The sequence below is a fragment of the Myiozetetes cayanensis genome, unplaced genomic scaffold, assembly GCF_022539395.1.
Source record: "Myiozetetes cayanensis isolate MyiCay16 unplaced genomic scaffold, myiCay2020 scf6-25, whole genome shotgun sequence".
Classification (NCBI taxonomy): domain Eukaryota; kingdom Metazoa; phylum Chordata; class Aves; order Passeriformes; family Tyrannidae; genus Myiozetetes; species Myiozetetes cayanensis.
This window is the reverse complement of record NW_026087853.1, coordinates 39,465,911-39,480,557: the sequence shown is the minus strand read 5'-3', so window position 1 is coordinate 39,480,557 and position 14,647 is coordinate 39,465,911. Positions and strand designations below refer to the sequence as shown.

The window sequence follows — 14,647 nt, the reverse complement described above, 5'->3', positions numbered from 1 at the left end:
TTAGAATCTGTTTTATTGGTGAGACATGCTTCCTCTGTTTATTAAATTATGCCTACTTTTTTGTCATCCATCATGTTGCCCGCAATTTCTGCACAGATCTCGAGGGTAGGGCTGGTTGTTGCTGTTGCCGTTGCGGGGATTACTTTTTTTGGGGGTACTTTGAAATATGATCGAACTCCGAGCGCCAGGGAAACACGGCTGGTGCTGATATATTTCTCACAGAAGAGCATGACACTCCCGACGGGCGGGCAGAGGCGCGGGGCGCTGCCGGTGAGAGGGGCGTCCGGCCCGGGGCAACTCCGCCCCCGCCCCCGGCCGGCGGGAGAGCCCCGGGGCACTGCCCCGGGCGGGGGTCACGTCTCGCCGCCGTCCCCCGGAGGCGGGCGGCCCCGAGGGCGCGGGCTGCCGGGTCCGGGCCCGGCTCCGCGGGGCGCCGCGGCGGCTGCCGGGCGGTGGCAGGTGGTTGGTGCCCGCGGCAGCGCCCGGAGCGGAGCCCGGCGCCTCGGCCGGGCCGGGCCCCCCCGGCCGGCAGCTCCCCCCGCGCGGTGCCCGCGGGCCGCCCGCGCCGTTTGTGTCCTGCGGAGCCCCCTCGAGCCCCCCGGCGGCCGCGGGCGCAGATCGCCGGCGGCCCCGCGCGGAACTCGCCGGCTCGGGAGCAGGAGGTGGGGACCGCGGGCGGTTTGGGTTTGCTCGGCTTCTTCTGGGTTTGTTTGGGTTTTTTTTCCCCCCTGCTTTGTGCGGCTTTTTGGGGTTGGTTTTTACTATTTTTTCCCCTCCTCTTTTCCCAGCTCGGGTATTTGGAGGGAGGGCGGGAGCGGCGCGGCCGCGGGAAAGCCTCGGCTGGCCGGGCCGGGCCGGGCCGGGCGGGCCGGCGGCACCTCCCCCCGGTTCGGGGGGTCCCCGGGCTCGGCCCCCGAACGCCCCTCTCTTCCGTTCTCCATGTCATTTCCTGTGCTAATAAGATGGTGGTCACGGCCGGGAGGGAGGGAGCCGCCGCTGCCGCCTCCGCCGAGCCCGGCCCGGCCCCGGGACCCGTCCTCGCCTGGGACTAGCCAGCGGGGCCGGCGGGGTGGGAGGGCGCAGCCAGCCGGGCTCCCCCCGCCCCTCCCGGGCGGAGCGGGCCCCCCGACGCCGAGGCGGGCTCCCCGCGCCCGCAGCGCCGAGGTGAGTCAGCCTCGCTGGTAGCCAAGGTGGCCACGAAAATGGCTGCGGAGCGCGTGGGGGGGACCCGTCCCAGCCTGGGGGGGAGGTCCGGGTAAGGGGTGCCCGCAGCGGGCGGGGCGGCAACAACGACCCGCGGGCACAAGTATCGCCCCCCCTCCCCGCCCCGCTCTCCCCGCCGGCGCGGGCAGCGCAGGGCCCGGCCCGTCCCCGCCGCTCCCGCCGCGCCGCTCCCGCCCGCACCGCGGCTTCCCCCACCCGGCCCCCGCGCCCCCGCGGCCGCCAGCGCAGCCCGTGACTGACGCGCCCGGCAGCCAATGGGCGGCGGGGGCGGGCGGGCGCGCGCCACATTGGAACGCGGGGGCGGGGCCGCGCGGGGCGCTCCCGGGGGCGGCGGCGGGGACCGGGACCGGGACCGGGACCCGAGAGAAACGGGAACCCCGCGGTGGCTGCACTCTGCTTGCGGGCATCGTGCCTGCAGCATCGCCCGGACCCGTGCAGACCGCCAGGAAAGAGTTGTCCTTGCATAGCTTAACCAGGATGCTCTGTTAACTCCCGTGGAAAAACTGCAAATGCATATTCTTGGGCATTTTTCCTTCTGTGTTTTCTTTTTTTTTTTTTTTTAAGTTAGAGAATCTTTAAGTTAGAGAAGCTTCTTTGCAAATGTTCCTGTATTCCTTGTCCTATTTGAAAAGGAAACAGAAGATGCCTCCCAAGTCCCCTTTCAGATCCCCGAGACAAAAAATAAAAAGCTGGCCTGTGGGCAAAACTGTTGGCTTAGTGTTGCTTCCTCTTTCTCCTGTGATTAATGCCTCTCATTAATGGGAGGAGAACTGGCAGAACCAGCTTAAAAAATACCAGCCTAACTGTAAGATAAGGTTGTTTTCCAGCTCTGCAGGTGTGTGCAGTGTTATGTCGAGCAGCAAAAGAGCCCCAGCCCCAAATATCCAGCAGCCCCCTGGATCCGGTCCTGTCAGTGAGGTTTGACTTCCTCGACTCTCTGAGAGACTGGTGGACCATGAGCTTGCTGCCTGGATTGGGTTTTTTGTCCGCTGAATTTCTGTTTGTCCAGTCACCAAGATTGTAAGCAGTGAAAGTGGACATGGAAATGACTCCTAACTCTCTGATGGATTTTGTATAAACCCCACAAAAGATGAACATGTCTAATGAGGACGGTGTGTTTTCAAGTGCAAGCTGCAATCGGAAATGAAAGTATTCAGTTGATGGGTGTTTGCTTCTTGCAAGAGGTGCTCGGACCAAAGCTGCTTCTGCTCAGAAAAGAATAGTTTAGCACGGGGCTGAGTGAGGTAGGGCTCTTGAATAACATGCAGCCTGCAAAGAGTTCAAGTGTCGGGGCTGTTGGTGGGGCCAGCAGAAGGACTGTGTTAATGAAGGAAGAGTTGGCTAGCTGGAAGTGCTCACCAGGGAGGATTTGAGGTAGCCATGGGAGATGCTAATAGTTGCCCTGGCTCTTGGCTGGATGCTGAATTGGCCAATCCCACTGCAGGGTGGAGTAGCGGGATAGGGAAAGTCGCAGTTCCCTCCTGCCTGGCAGTAATGTCAAAAGCTGCCGCTCCTTCTGGCTGTTCGTGGGCTGTGAAGGAGGTCCTGTGGCTCTCGATTCAGTGCTGGCTTTGGTGTGGAGCTTTCTGGTTTTAGGATATGGGCCTGTTGCTCCTTTAGCGTCTTTGTGGACCATGCATGAAGCATGGTACTTCTTGGGCCAGTTTATGGGGGACTGTCCCATTGCAAGTCTTACTGGTCGCTGCTAGCAATTAGTTGGACTTTTTGACAATTAAAGAGGAGGATTATTGTGAGAGTGATACGTGATTTCTTGCAAAAGCAAGAACTTCTCTGAAACCTTATTTTTTATGAACTGACGCAAGGTCCGTCTTATTGGAATGGTTTGGGGGCAGGTTGTTGCTTGTATTCCTTGCTGGAAAGTGATGGACCTGCTTGAGAGGGGTAGGAGCAGTGTAAAGGTTGTGTCTGTGAGTATTGCAAGAGGAGCCTGAAGCGGGAGGGCTCCTCCACTGCAGCAGGGTGGCTTTGTGATCAGGGGGCCGCAGGCATTGTGGTGAGTGGAAGTTGCCGCCCTGAATCAGGAATCAAAGTATATATATTGAGGAGAAAAACAACAAGCCCAGACAAGAGAGGTCTTTGGTTTTTTTATAGAGAGTACTGTGTACACTTTATCCTTCTGTGTTTTTTTTTAATATTCCTTTTTCCTTTCGTAACTCCTGTCTCATGCTGACTAATTCCCAAGTGGAGTTGTGGTTTTTTAAGCTTTTTTTCCCTCATGTCCATTTATGCAAGAGAAGTACGTGCTTTTACCTAGCTCTTTATTCTTAAAGTTGCTGTTAGCAGGGCCTGTCTCTTGATGGTTCAACTGTAAGTGCTATTAAACCATTTCCAGAGCTCTTAAAATACTGCCTAAACTTCGTGACGTTTTGGAGTAGCATATTTAAAATTTTTATTGCCAATCCATTGTTGCTACATGGGTGTGAAAATTTGCACGGGGAAACTAAACATAGTTTCAAAGACAAAATGTTTTGGGTATGTTTTTAGTTTGATGAATAATAATACTGTAGGTTAACTGGGGATCCTCCAGAAGGAAGAAATAAGCTGCTAAAATGTGATCTGAAGATACAAGTCAGGGTAGCTGTGAGAAGTAATTATTCTTGTTCCCAGAGGCTTGAGTGCAGGTGGGAACTTCTGATGCCTCTTTTGCATTGGGAACATGTGTATCTGAGACCTATGGTTTTCCTAAGTAAAGCCAAAACAAACAAACATCACTTTTATTCTTCAGTTTGGATTGCAGCTTTCCAGCATTTTTTTAGAAATCTGGAGTCAGTTGGATGCACATCAGGGTATGCTTGATGTATCTTCTTTCATCGATGTTGAGTTGACTGATCTGGTCTCTCACCTGAGCACGAACCCTTGGGACCCCAGGGCTGAGAGCTGCTTGAGGCACAGGCCAGTGAAGTGGAGTCAGCACGTGTAATTGATCTTGCATTGAGCGATTGGCAGAATTCCTCCCGACCTGCCACTGGGCAGCCCTGCTGTGGGATGCTTGCTCTGCTGCTTCACGTTTCGCTCCTTGTCATGCTTGTGGCATATTTCATTGCAAGTGTGTCTGTACAGCACTCCTGCCTGAGGCTCTGTTGTAGTGGATGAAGTTTCTTGGACCAGAGCTCTTGTGCAGCTGCAGACAGTTTTAGTGCCTCCTCTTGCACTGACCTCTCTTCAGTAGTGGAGTAAAGAAGGCTTTAATTTCACAGGCTTTTCCGTTCTCCCTGTGAACTCTTCTCTGCTACTGAAGGCATTTATAAATAAAGCCTCTAGAGCAATGTTCCATCTAAAGCTGCATAGTGAAATGTTGCTTTTCAGGAATCCCTGCTAGTTAAACTTGCCTGTACAAGTGGATTCCCGTAGCAAGTCCAGCCACCCAAAGAAAAAGTAGAGATAAGGTGAGAGGTTCATATCACCCTTAATGGCATCTTCAGAAAGAAGATGAGGGAAAAGGTCTTCAGAAAGGGAGGAAGTTTGCAGATAAAAGAGGCTGAAGAGCAATGGAAAACACAGCCATTCTGTGGCATCTTTGAAAGGTGGGAGCAGCCAAGGTGGATGGAGAAGAAATCTGGTGAGGAGGCCAACGCAAGTATCCCATGTTAGAGAACTTTTTCTTTATCACGCCCTCCATGTGATAGGCACTACAATGCTCATAGAAAAGACCAGGAGGATTGAGAGCAAGGAGGCAAAAAAGTGGAGTTGAAGCGCTAAATTTTGACTTGGCATCTAGAATCATGTTCGCAATGTGGTTTTTTTAGAAGTCTGGTCACTGTCCTCACCATGTAGAATTTGGACTTCCACTAGAGTCAGTGAAGGTGGTACTAGAACTGGCATTTTTCCTCCTTTCATTTCAGCCTCTGCACATAATTGTCAGAGCCTATGTTTCTGCAGAGAGACAGTCAAGCAATTAAGAATATTGAAACTTGAAGCTTTGCTGTTATGCTTCTGGGTCATTGATCCGTTTGTGGGAGCAGGATAGTTAGTATCCTTCAGGGCTGTTGCTCAAATGCCTTGTTTCTCTGCAGGGCTGGGAGGCAGTACTCTGGCATTTCAGACTCAGAACAGTTTCCCTGCAGTCAAAAGGTAAAAACATTATACATATAATTTAAAATTTAAGCTGCAGAAACTGGCAGCCTCCAGAGGGAGACCAGTAATGCGTACTGCAGACCTGTTTCAGTGCAGTCCCTCGGTCATGGACAGCCATAGTAAGGGGCCCATCGGAAGGGTCTATCGTAAGCAAAGTTGTCCAGTTTGAACACGCTCTGATAAATAGCTTGGTTTCTCTGCCCCCTTTCTTCTCTCCTTCTTAGGCTTTGGCTTTTCAGCAAGGCTAGTTTTACTTTGCCTGTAGTGACTTGTCCCAGAGGAGAGACTGCTATTCTAAAGACTCAGCATTGAGCCCTACCGGGGCTGCCACTCCCAGCGGCTCAGCCGGGCTGCCTGTGCTGCTCTCAGCTGGGGCCTGGCTTTTGCTAGTGGAAACTTAAGTGTGAGTACTGGGTGAGATGTATAAGGACAGAGTGGTAAAAGTGCACAGGAGGTGATGTGGAGGATTATCTTGTGTGCCAGCTGTAGAATTGCTGTAATTAGCTCCCCCTGAGAGTCAGTGGTGGTCCTGCCTTGCACAGTGGGGAGCTGATAACACTGAGTATCCTTTGCCGGTCCCCAAACCAAGTCATTGCTGCGTGCTGCAGAGCACTGTCTCCAGGCCCCTGACTATGGATCAGGGCATCTGGGGCTTCAGTGGCCCCCACTAACATGCTTTCAGTGTTGAAGGCTGGTAGTTGGAGCTGATATTGGTCAGGGCCATCAGCCATCTGCAGGCTGATAATCAATCTGAAATATTGTCCAGTACATTCTTTTTTTGGTACAATGAAGCTTGATTTAGAAAATGTATCATATAAGCTGTATCATAATATGCTGAGTGGAGTTAAATGTGGTTCTTCAACTGCAGATTAAGTGTACATAGCATCTTTCTGGAAAGATGTGAGTTTGACTGGGATTATTTTTCCACTCCCGGTGTGTTCCTCTTTACACGTTTCATTTGTATAAACCTTGACTTCCTCATATCTGTTTATATCAAGGCTATTTGCTGTTGTTTGTTTTTTTTTAATTTCTTGTCTTCTGAGGCTGCTGGAGTACTTGATGTGGTCTTCCGTTTTCTTTACATTGGAGACTTCTTGCTTGGAAAGGCTAATGATTATGTTAAAGATGCCACAGTTTGCAGAGTCCAGTTCTATTCCTTCAGATAAAGTGAATGAAAACACTTGGAAACTGACTGCAATAAAAATCAGTACCAATGAGACAGAAACATACTTTTATGAACAATATAATATGGTCTATAGAGTTGTCATGTTTCACAACTAGGAATGCACACTATCTTTTCTGTGATCAAATTAGTTCAATCAGCTTTTGAAGAAACTTTTTAATTACTAATTTTCTCTTCCCTTTGTGATTGGAAAGAGAACATTCTTATGTATGATATGTGTGTAAGTTGCTTTGTTCCTTGAGAAATTTTACCTAAATCAAGTAGTTAAGGGCTGGTGTATGGGTGTAGTGGTATCTGACTCTTGGCTCAGAGTCACACCAGCTAATGCTGCATTGTTGCTGCAAAGGCAGTACCTCCAGGATGGTGGATCCACTTACTGCATCTCCTGCATATGTTGAGAGCTTGCACCAACTACATCAGATGCTAATGTATCCTCTTTAGGTTTGATGGACTTAACTGGTGGTTGATTGTTTGTTTGGTTTTTTTTAACTAGGTCTTATTCCTGGTCAGGTGATGAACTGTTGGGTTTGAGTTCTGTTGGGTAGTTGGTGAACTTTTGTAGTCCTTCAGTGACTTGTGTACGTGAAGTCACTCTGACATGCTCCCTCTGCTTTTTGGACTGGAATTGAATGATTCCTTAGGCTCCTTCCATGCTTCTGTTAATCAGCGTTTTAAAATTGCCCATAGCATAAAGGACCAGGCATTTCTGTGCAACCCAATACCTTTATGTAGAAGATGCTCTTGAGGAGTGGGGGTTGCACGAATGGACCAGAAGTGCTTGGCCCCTGCTGAAAATTTTTTTCTTGTTAGCTGTGTTATGATCTACAGGGTCTGAACACCTCTCTCTCTGTATGGAAGGGAATGTGCGGATCAAGTGGTGGTGGTGGTGAATTCAGCACACGGATATCTAATTTCTTGGCAGATCCGACACTGGAGTATCTGGACTCCTGCCTGCCCCAAGGAAAAGGGTCGGTGTGACCCATGCTCAACCAGTACTTATGCAAGCCGCGTAACATGAGCCCCTAACCTGTAGACAGATTTACCAGCTCTGAATAATGTCTGTTGTGCTGTGAGATCTTATCTTCCTAATGGCCTGCAAGAGGTACAAATGAGGAGAAATAAATATGGCTCTTGCTTTTGCTTCCTCTGCGTTTTGTGGAGCAGTTGATTTTTTCTCATTCTTCCAGTTGTGTTCATTAGTGCTTTTAAAGGATTGAGCTAGTTTGTCAGAATTTTGGGAACAAATGAAAGTATGATTTGCTCCTACCTTCTCATTTCCCTACAAATATTCTTTCCCTTTTTGCTGAACAAGTAAAAAGAAAGGAGCCATCTGCCGTGTCCTGAAGCTCGAGTAGAGTGAAACCACTGTAACAAGCATAGAGGAACTGTCATGTAACATCCTTCAACAGAAATGAACAGGCACCAACTGGATAAACGGTGCCAAAGCAGGATTTTATCTTTATTCTGCATCTGTACGCACAGGTCCCAGTGGAATGGGGATCCCCCTGCACCTGACACTGCCTGCCTAGAGGTGTCTGTGCTGCAGAGGCTTTACAATTTGACATTTGATTCCTGAAACTTTTGAGTTGGGTGGTGGGAAGGGGCATTGCTCAATAACCAGGTGCCTACTGGAAGTCCAGAGGTCTCTTGAAGGGGTGGGTGTTTCTCATCTGCCTTTGGGATAAAGAGTTTTGGATTGCAATTTGTAAGTATTACCTTCTGCTCAAGAAACTTTCTGTCATGTGGCTGTTACAAGGGTGAAATTGTGTTTTGTGACAGAATTTAAGGGCAGTCTTACAAAAAAACATTGGCGTATGTAATGTAAAGGCAGACCAGCAGCTGGTTGTTGCTTTTGAGTGTGGTGTTGACTTAGTGCAGGAAAAGGGAGCTCCAGCAAAATGCACTGAGTTTTCTGACAGTGGGGCAGCTTGAATTTAATGCATAGCTTTACAGATGTGTCTGCAAGCCTGTCTGTCGTGTCTGGTCTTCTGACACCACTAAACATTTACCAGGGGAAGAAAACGCAGAGTACTGCAGGTAATCTTTCTTTTCTTTTTTTTAGGAAAAGAAAAAGCTGGAACTTCTAGAAAAGTGTTAAGTGAAAGGCTGTCTTGTTAGAATATGGATGTGCTTTCAGAGGGGCTAATTTAGACACTAAGGAAGTATATGTGGAGCTGATTGCTGGCTGGGTGCCAGTCACTGAAGGGCACCGGAGGCTGAAATGCCAGGCAGTGCTGGTAGTGCTGGCACTTCAGCTCATGACGGTTGGGTTGCATGAATTATCTCTCTGCCTTCCAGCTAATTTTATCCCGTTGATTTTTCATGAATCATTTCCCATCTCTGTGGGTTAGAAATTAAAGTGGAAGTTTGCTAGCCAGAATAGCCACATCTGCTATTTAGAAAATAGTGTCTGGGGTTTGCTTCCTGCCCACCCCCACACCTTCTCTTCCCTTTCCCTTTTTACCTCCATCATTGTTCAAATACATGAATCATTAGTGTTGCTCACCCACAGAAATTTTTAGGCTGGCCAACCTGCACAAGTGCAGGGGTCCTCTGGATGTGCGTGACCTCAGTGTGGGTGGCTGGGCAGTGGGGGTGGCAGGCAGGTGCTGAGTGCTGTGTGGCAGGGTCCCAGGTGCAGAGTGAGGCTGTAAGGACCTCATCGGGGCATCTTGAATTTCCTACACGTGCCTTATAAAACATTAAAGGCACTTTTCCCTCTCCCAGCACAGCAGAAGAGTAGGAGTGTGGCGGTGGCCCAACCTGTCAATGCCTACCCAAGCTCTTCCTCACTTCAGCCTTTTTATCTGTCCATGGATGAGAGTAGGTCATTTGGGCAGTAAATTCACATCTCTGATTCCCTCTGTTGAGCTCTGCGCCCTTGATTGCCATTGAGTTTGATGTTTGGGCCAGCAGTAGGGAAAGGCTAAGTTCATTATCCAAAAGCTGAGCACTACAAGGGATCCAGGGACCCACGTAGCAGTTGTGTAGCTTGGGGCCCTGTGGGTAAGCAAAGTTTTGCTGGCAGCTGTGCTAAGGAAAAAGCAGGTTCCCATTAAACATAGTGAGCATTAGGTGAATGAGGGGAGGTCTCTAGCTTGCTGATGTTCATTTTTAATCAGTCTTGGGATCACAGCAAATGCAGGAGACTGAAAGAGTCATCGTATTGGGACAGTTTTGAAAATTGCCAAGTGGATGGCCCAGGAAACGATAAGCTGAGTAGCATGACACCAATCCTGGGTGAATACAAAGTTATTCATGCTTGGAAACTGGTGTTACAAAACGTGTCTTGTACTTCTTAAACAGGTCTGATTTTGTTTTTTGAGAAGCTTACCATTGGTTTAAAGAAAGATCTGTAGATGTGATATATTTACATATATAAGGCAGTTAACTCAGTGCATGAGAACCCAATTAGTATCTAATGCCAGAGAATATCAATAAAATACAAGTGGCTTAGGAACTGACGGTAGTGATTGATAGAGAGTCAGCATCCAATAAATACACTGAAATGGCAGTATAAATAGTAAAGGGGATAAAGGATACTCTAAGCTAAAGGACAGTATTAGCACACTAATAAATCAGCTATTTGCAGATTAACTTTTAAGGTGAACACAGAAAATGGTTTTTCAGTATCAAAAGATCACAGTTCTGGTATTGCCACTTTAGATGAGTGGAACAAATAATCCAGCTATTTTAAGCTAGAGCTTGATCATTTTACAGAAGAGTCTCTGCAACATGATATGTGGAGGCTGCATTTTCAAAGAAGTAGACTTGATAACTCTTCCCTTCAGATGAGGGGAAGGGAGAAGCTAGTTCTGCCTGACACTTACTCAGTGATGCAGAAGAAAGCATGACACCACTGACAATATGTGTAGATGAAATATGTTTGGTGGATTGTAGCTGTTAATAGGGGCAGGACGGTATAACGCAGTTGGTTTGGTAAATGGAGCCATTGAAACAAAATAATTTTCATGCAGCCAGGTGGAGAGTTATGAATCTGGAAAGGCATATCCTGAACGTGATCTGTGAAGGGAGGCTGTGTCCTGAGCAGTCCCTTGTGAGAACATGGGGGTCAGAATGGGCAGGCAGCTCTGGGGAGCTTTCTGTGCCAGGTCCTAGCTGGAAAAGACAACCATGATTTTGGACACAAACAGGGAGGTAATGAATGAGGAGGTAGTTTTATGTCTGTAACCCTTATATTTACTTTAGACTCAGTCTGACATCGCTTGTGGCTTTCTAGTGCCAGCATCTTGAAGCAGTGGAGAGAAAATTAGAAGGATTACACGGTAGAATGATGAAACTTGTTGGAAAGCTGAGAAGATATTGCATGGGTACGTATCCAGGGCTCTACTATATATGTAGTTTAATTCAGTGCTTATCACTGTTGCTATCCAAACATCTTTCAGTAGTGCTTTAAGGAAGAAGGCTTACACCTGCCACTTAGTTGTATGCTTATTCTGTCTTTGGGGAGAAAAATGTTGGTGGAATAGCATCTAGTTTTAGTACTGGGGTTTTGTGTCTGTTTGTTCTAACTTTATAAATGAAGGTATATATTTATGTTGAAGAAGCCAAAGGCAAAGAAGTGCAACTGGCGGTTCTGACCAAAGATGGTGAGGTTTGTTACAGTAATTAACCTGAGAAGCAATTCTTTCCATTTGTTCAAAGCAGTGTCCCAAGATGCCGGGCATTTCAGCCTTTCCCACCTAGTTTCAGGGCCCTTTGAAAGAACAACTGACTGGTGCCCAGAACTAAAGAGAGTCACATAAAATTTGTCTCCGAGGAGGATTAACAGTTGAGATGAACTTCTGATGAAGTGTTGGCTTCTCTTCCTCCTGCTAAACTCAGATGGAGACTTTCGTCCTGTTTATAGGCTGAAGGTAAGGGAATGGGACATACAGGGGATCAGTCAGGTTGACCTAATTCTCCTTCCTACCCTGAAAGTGTGAATCTGTGAGATCAATACAGGGAGCTGAGAACAACAAAAATGAGAAGTGTCCATGTATTTTAAAATTGCAAGTCACATATTCCTTCAGCTGCAGTACCTGCCTTGGTTCTGTGGCAGGTCACACTATTTCAGAAACTTTTAGGCTGCATGGGATCTTTATGTTGTTAGCATCCTGCTTTTTTGAGTCCTTACTCAACAGTTAACATAGGGAAGTTGCATCAAATAATACCTGGTTTACATACACTTGTGCTGATCCATGACGGCATATGGATCATCTTCCTACTCCAAGAACAACAAAGGGCAAATGCTCCCAGCTGACCATAACACAGAATGTTGTGTCAAATCTTTTAGTCATCAGCATTTTCCATCTTCATTAGAAGTCACCATAAAACAAACTTAAGACTGGCTCAGGGGTTATTTCAGAGGTTCTCTTCCTTCTTCCCCCTCTGAAACACATCTGTCATGAAGTGGATCATGGAAGGTTTTGATAACATGTTTTGCCAATGAACCATGTAAGAGTGACAGTGTGAACACATCTTGCATCCATATGAAATGACAGGAGGAGTTCCAGGCTGGCAAATGGGAATTTCCCTGTTGCAACCTGTCTGCAGTCAGGATGACAGCAGGAATTTGGTATTGTGGCACCCCTGTGCTGTTTGTCATGTCAGTTACTGGTCTTGGGCAAGTCATTAAAACCACTGTGAACTCTTAAGCCCTCCCTGCTGGAAAACAGGTTTAAGTCTTTGCGGTTTTGAAGCTTCCTCTCCAAGCTTCTTCAGAAAACTGCAGAAAAACTGGTAATTTTTCCAGGTATCTTTCATGTAGTTCTGACATTCTTCAGTGTTCTTTCAAAACTCAAAGAATGTAGTGGAGTAATTGGCAATGATTTAGAGAAGTCCTGGTCACAGCCTGTGGCTGCTCAAGTCCTACATCATGCATGCTCTATAATTTTAACTAATTAAGTTTGAATTTGTGACTGCTTCGGGTTGTCTCCAGCTGTGCTGGCTGCATTTAACCCTGCTCTGTGTCCATCAGAGAAGAGCCCTGGCCTTGCAGCAGGTTGGGAGGCAGGTCATCAGGTCTTACCCTGCCACCACCAGCCTTTGCTGTGCTGGTATGCTGCTTTGCTGCACCACAGGGTGGAGGACAGCTTCACCCATAGGAGCGTTGTTATTTTGGGTGGAAAGTTATGCCAGCGCTGTGGCAACTGTCAAGGCAAAAGCAGTTTTCCCAGTGGCACATTGGATTATCTCTGTCTGTGGACAGTGGTCCTCCTCTGAGCGCACTGGTTCTCCCTCTTATTTTGTGGGATCTTTCAGTGTTTGATTTGGCTGCGAACATGAGCTGCATAGCCAGCTGGTACTTCATAAAGTGACCTGAAGTGGTTGGCATGGCCGAGGACCTTGGTAAGTGAATTCACCTCAGGGAGAACGGTCAGCCTGGGTCTTCCATGGCTGCATGGGGGGAGAGCTCAGAGCCTTGAATGCTGTGCTTTATTCCCCCTTCTCAACTCATCAGTAGCCGACTGTTCTGGATTACTATTTCTGGTAATAATATGCAACTGTAGAAAAAGCATATGAACTCAAGTCCATCTTTTACCATGGGCCTGCACTTTAAAATGTGGTACAAGCTGTGCGAGAACTTTCTTAAAAGAAGAGGGGATGACCTCCAGAAGGCCAGTGGAGAGAAACTGAGTGAAGGAGCTGTGTGCTGAGGAGGGGATGGATTCCTATATGGCTGTTTCACATGCAAGAATGTCCCAGTCTGGGAAACCTGCCAGTAAAATGTAAAATTAAAGCTCTGTTCTGGAGTCTGATCCATGCAGATAAGAGTCTGTGACTGTTAACTAATAACTACAAGAGGGGCAGTGATAAAGTTGGCATACTTGAGGACAGGAATTCACAGGTTTGTTCATGTTCAGCCCCATTTGGAGGCTTTTTCCTGCATTAGAGATTAACAGCTCAGATGTTCTTGTGTTTTCTACTTCCCTGATTTTGAGCAATATGGTAAAATCACTGGAAACTTAATATGTGTCATGCAGAAATGTGACAAGTCCTCGCCTACTTTTGAAGAAAACAGGAGAGGTTATGTGGCAGTGTCTGTAAACCTGGGGAGAACCCAGGGGCACCTCTTGGAATTTTTAGCAGTCACACTGGTGTCCTGGGCCCGCTGAGGACCTTTGTGCCTCATACCACAACTGCCTTTGCTGTCCAGAGAGCTTGATGTTGTGTGCAAACAGCACCTGAACATCACAGCATCTCTCTCACCTAGGGATTGTCCTCTCTGCCGTGCTGCTAGGACTTTGTAGTAGGCTGCGTGCACAATGACATTTGGAGGGCTGAACGTCCTGGTGGGCACAGGAACATACACATGGGAGGCCAAGTACCCCTTGGGAACACCTTCAACAGTAACCAAGGAGCCCGCTCTCCTTGTGCTTACATGGTGCTTTTCCACATCACCTGAAATCTTCAGAGGCTCTTCATATTTATGTGCTAGAACAAATGCAACTATAAAAATTGCAATTAAACCCCCAAAACAATGAAGTGGAAGGAGTGAAAACTGCAGAATGTGAACACTCTTGTAGCTGTGGAAAACTAAAGGGGGAAAAGAAAGGGCAAGAAAGAGAAACTAATGGGCAGTGAAATTAGGAAAAACTAAACACCACTTTAAATACATCAGAAGATAAAAGAGTCCTAAAAGCACAGTCATCTACTGAGGTCTGGAACTGGAGAAATCTCATGTTTTTTTTTGCTGGCAGAAAAGCTAGAAGATTGTACCAGTTACAGCAGCAGCGTAATGCTCTCTGTTGTAGCAGTTGCTTGGGAAATTACCAGGGAAATAGCAGCTACTACAGCAGTACATTTTAAAAGTTTGCTGTTCTGGCTAACTTGCATCCAGGGATTCTAAAAGGACTGGCTCAGAAGTGCTCTCTGGGTCATAAATGCTAATTTAAAAATAATTTAAAAAAAAAAAAAAGCATACATAATGACTTAGACTGAAAAAATGTTGTGTGTTACTCATAAGCAAGTAAACCAATTTCAATTTTAATTGGGCAGACTAGAACACTAACTGCAGTCTGATGTTTGCTTCCAATAAAATAACATAATAGCTGATACGGATTGTTTTGGTCATGATTTGAGGGGGTCTTAATTGTAATATTCCGTCTGTACTGATTTTTTAAAAATCATTCTTTTCTAACA

The 14,647-nt window shown here is 47.3% G+C and overlaps 1 protein-coding gene across 4 annotated transcripts in view; it reads left to right on the top strand.

The window, feature by feature from the left end:
- Positions 1-581: 581 nt before the first annotated feature.
- The window catches only part of PRDM11 (PR/SET domain 11), a 49,400-nt gene continuing 35,334 nt past the window's right edge, over positions 582-14,647 (top strand). For 3 of the 4 annotated variants that reach the window (XM_050336384.1, XM_050336381.1, XM_050336386.1), the window contains exon 1: positions 963-1,164. The gene's annotated coding sequence lies outside the window, so the exon portion shown is untranslated. Of the gene's footprint in view, positions 663-962; positions 1,165-14,647 lie in introns of those variants that run through there. The other variant, XM_050336382.1, reaches the window with a different exon arrangement.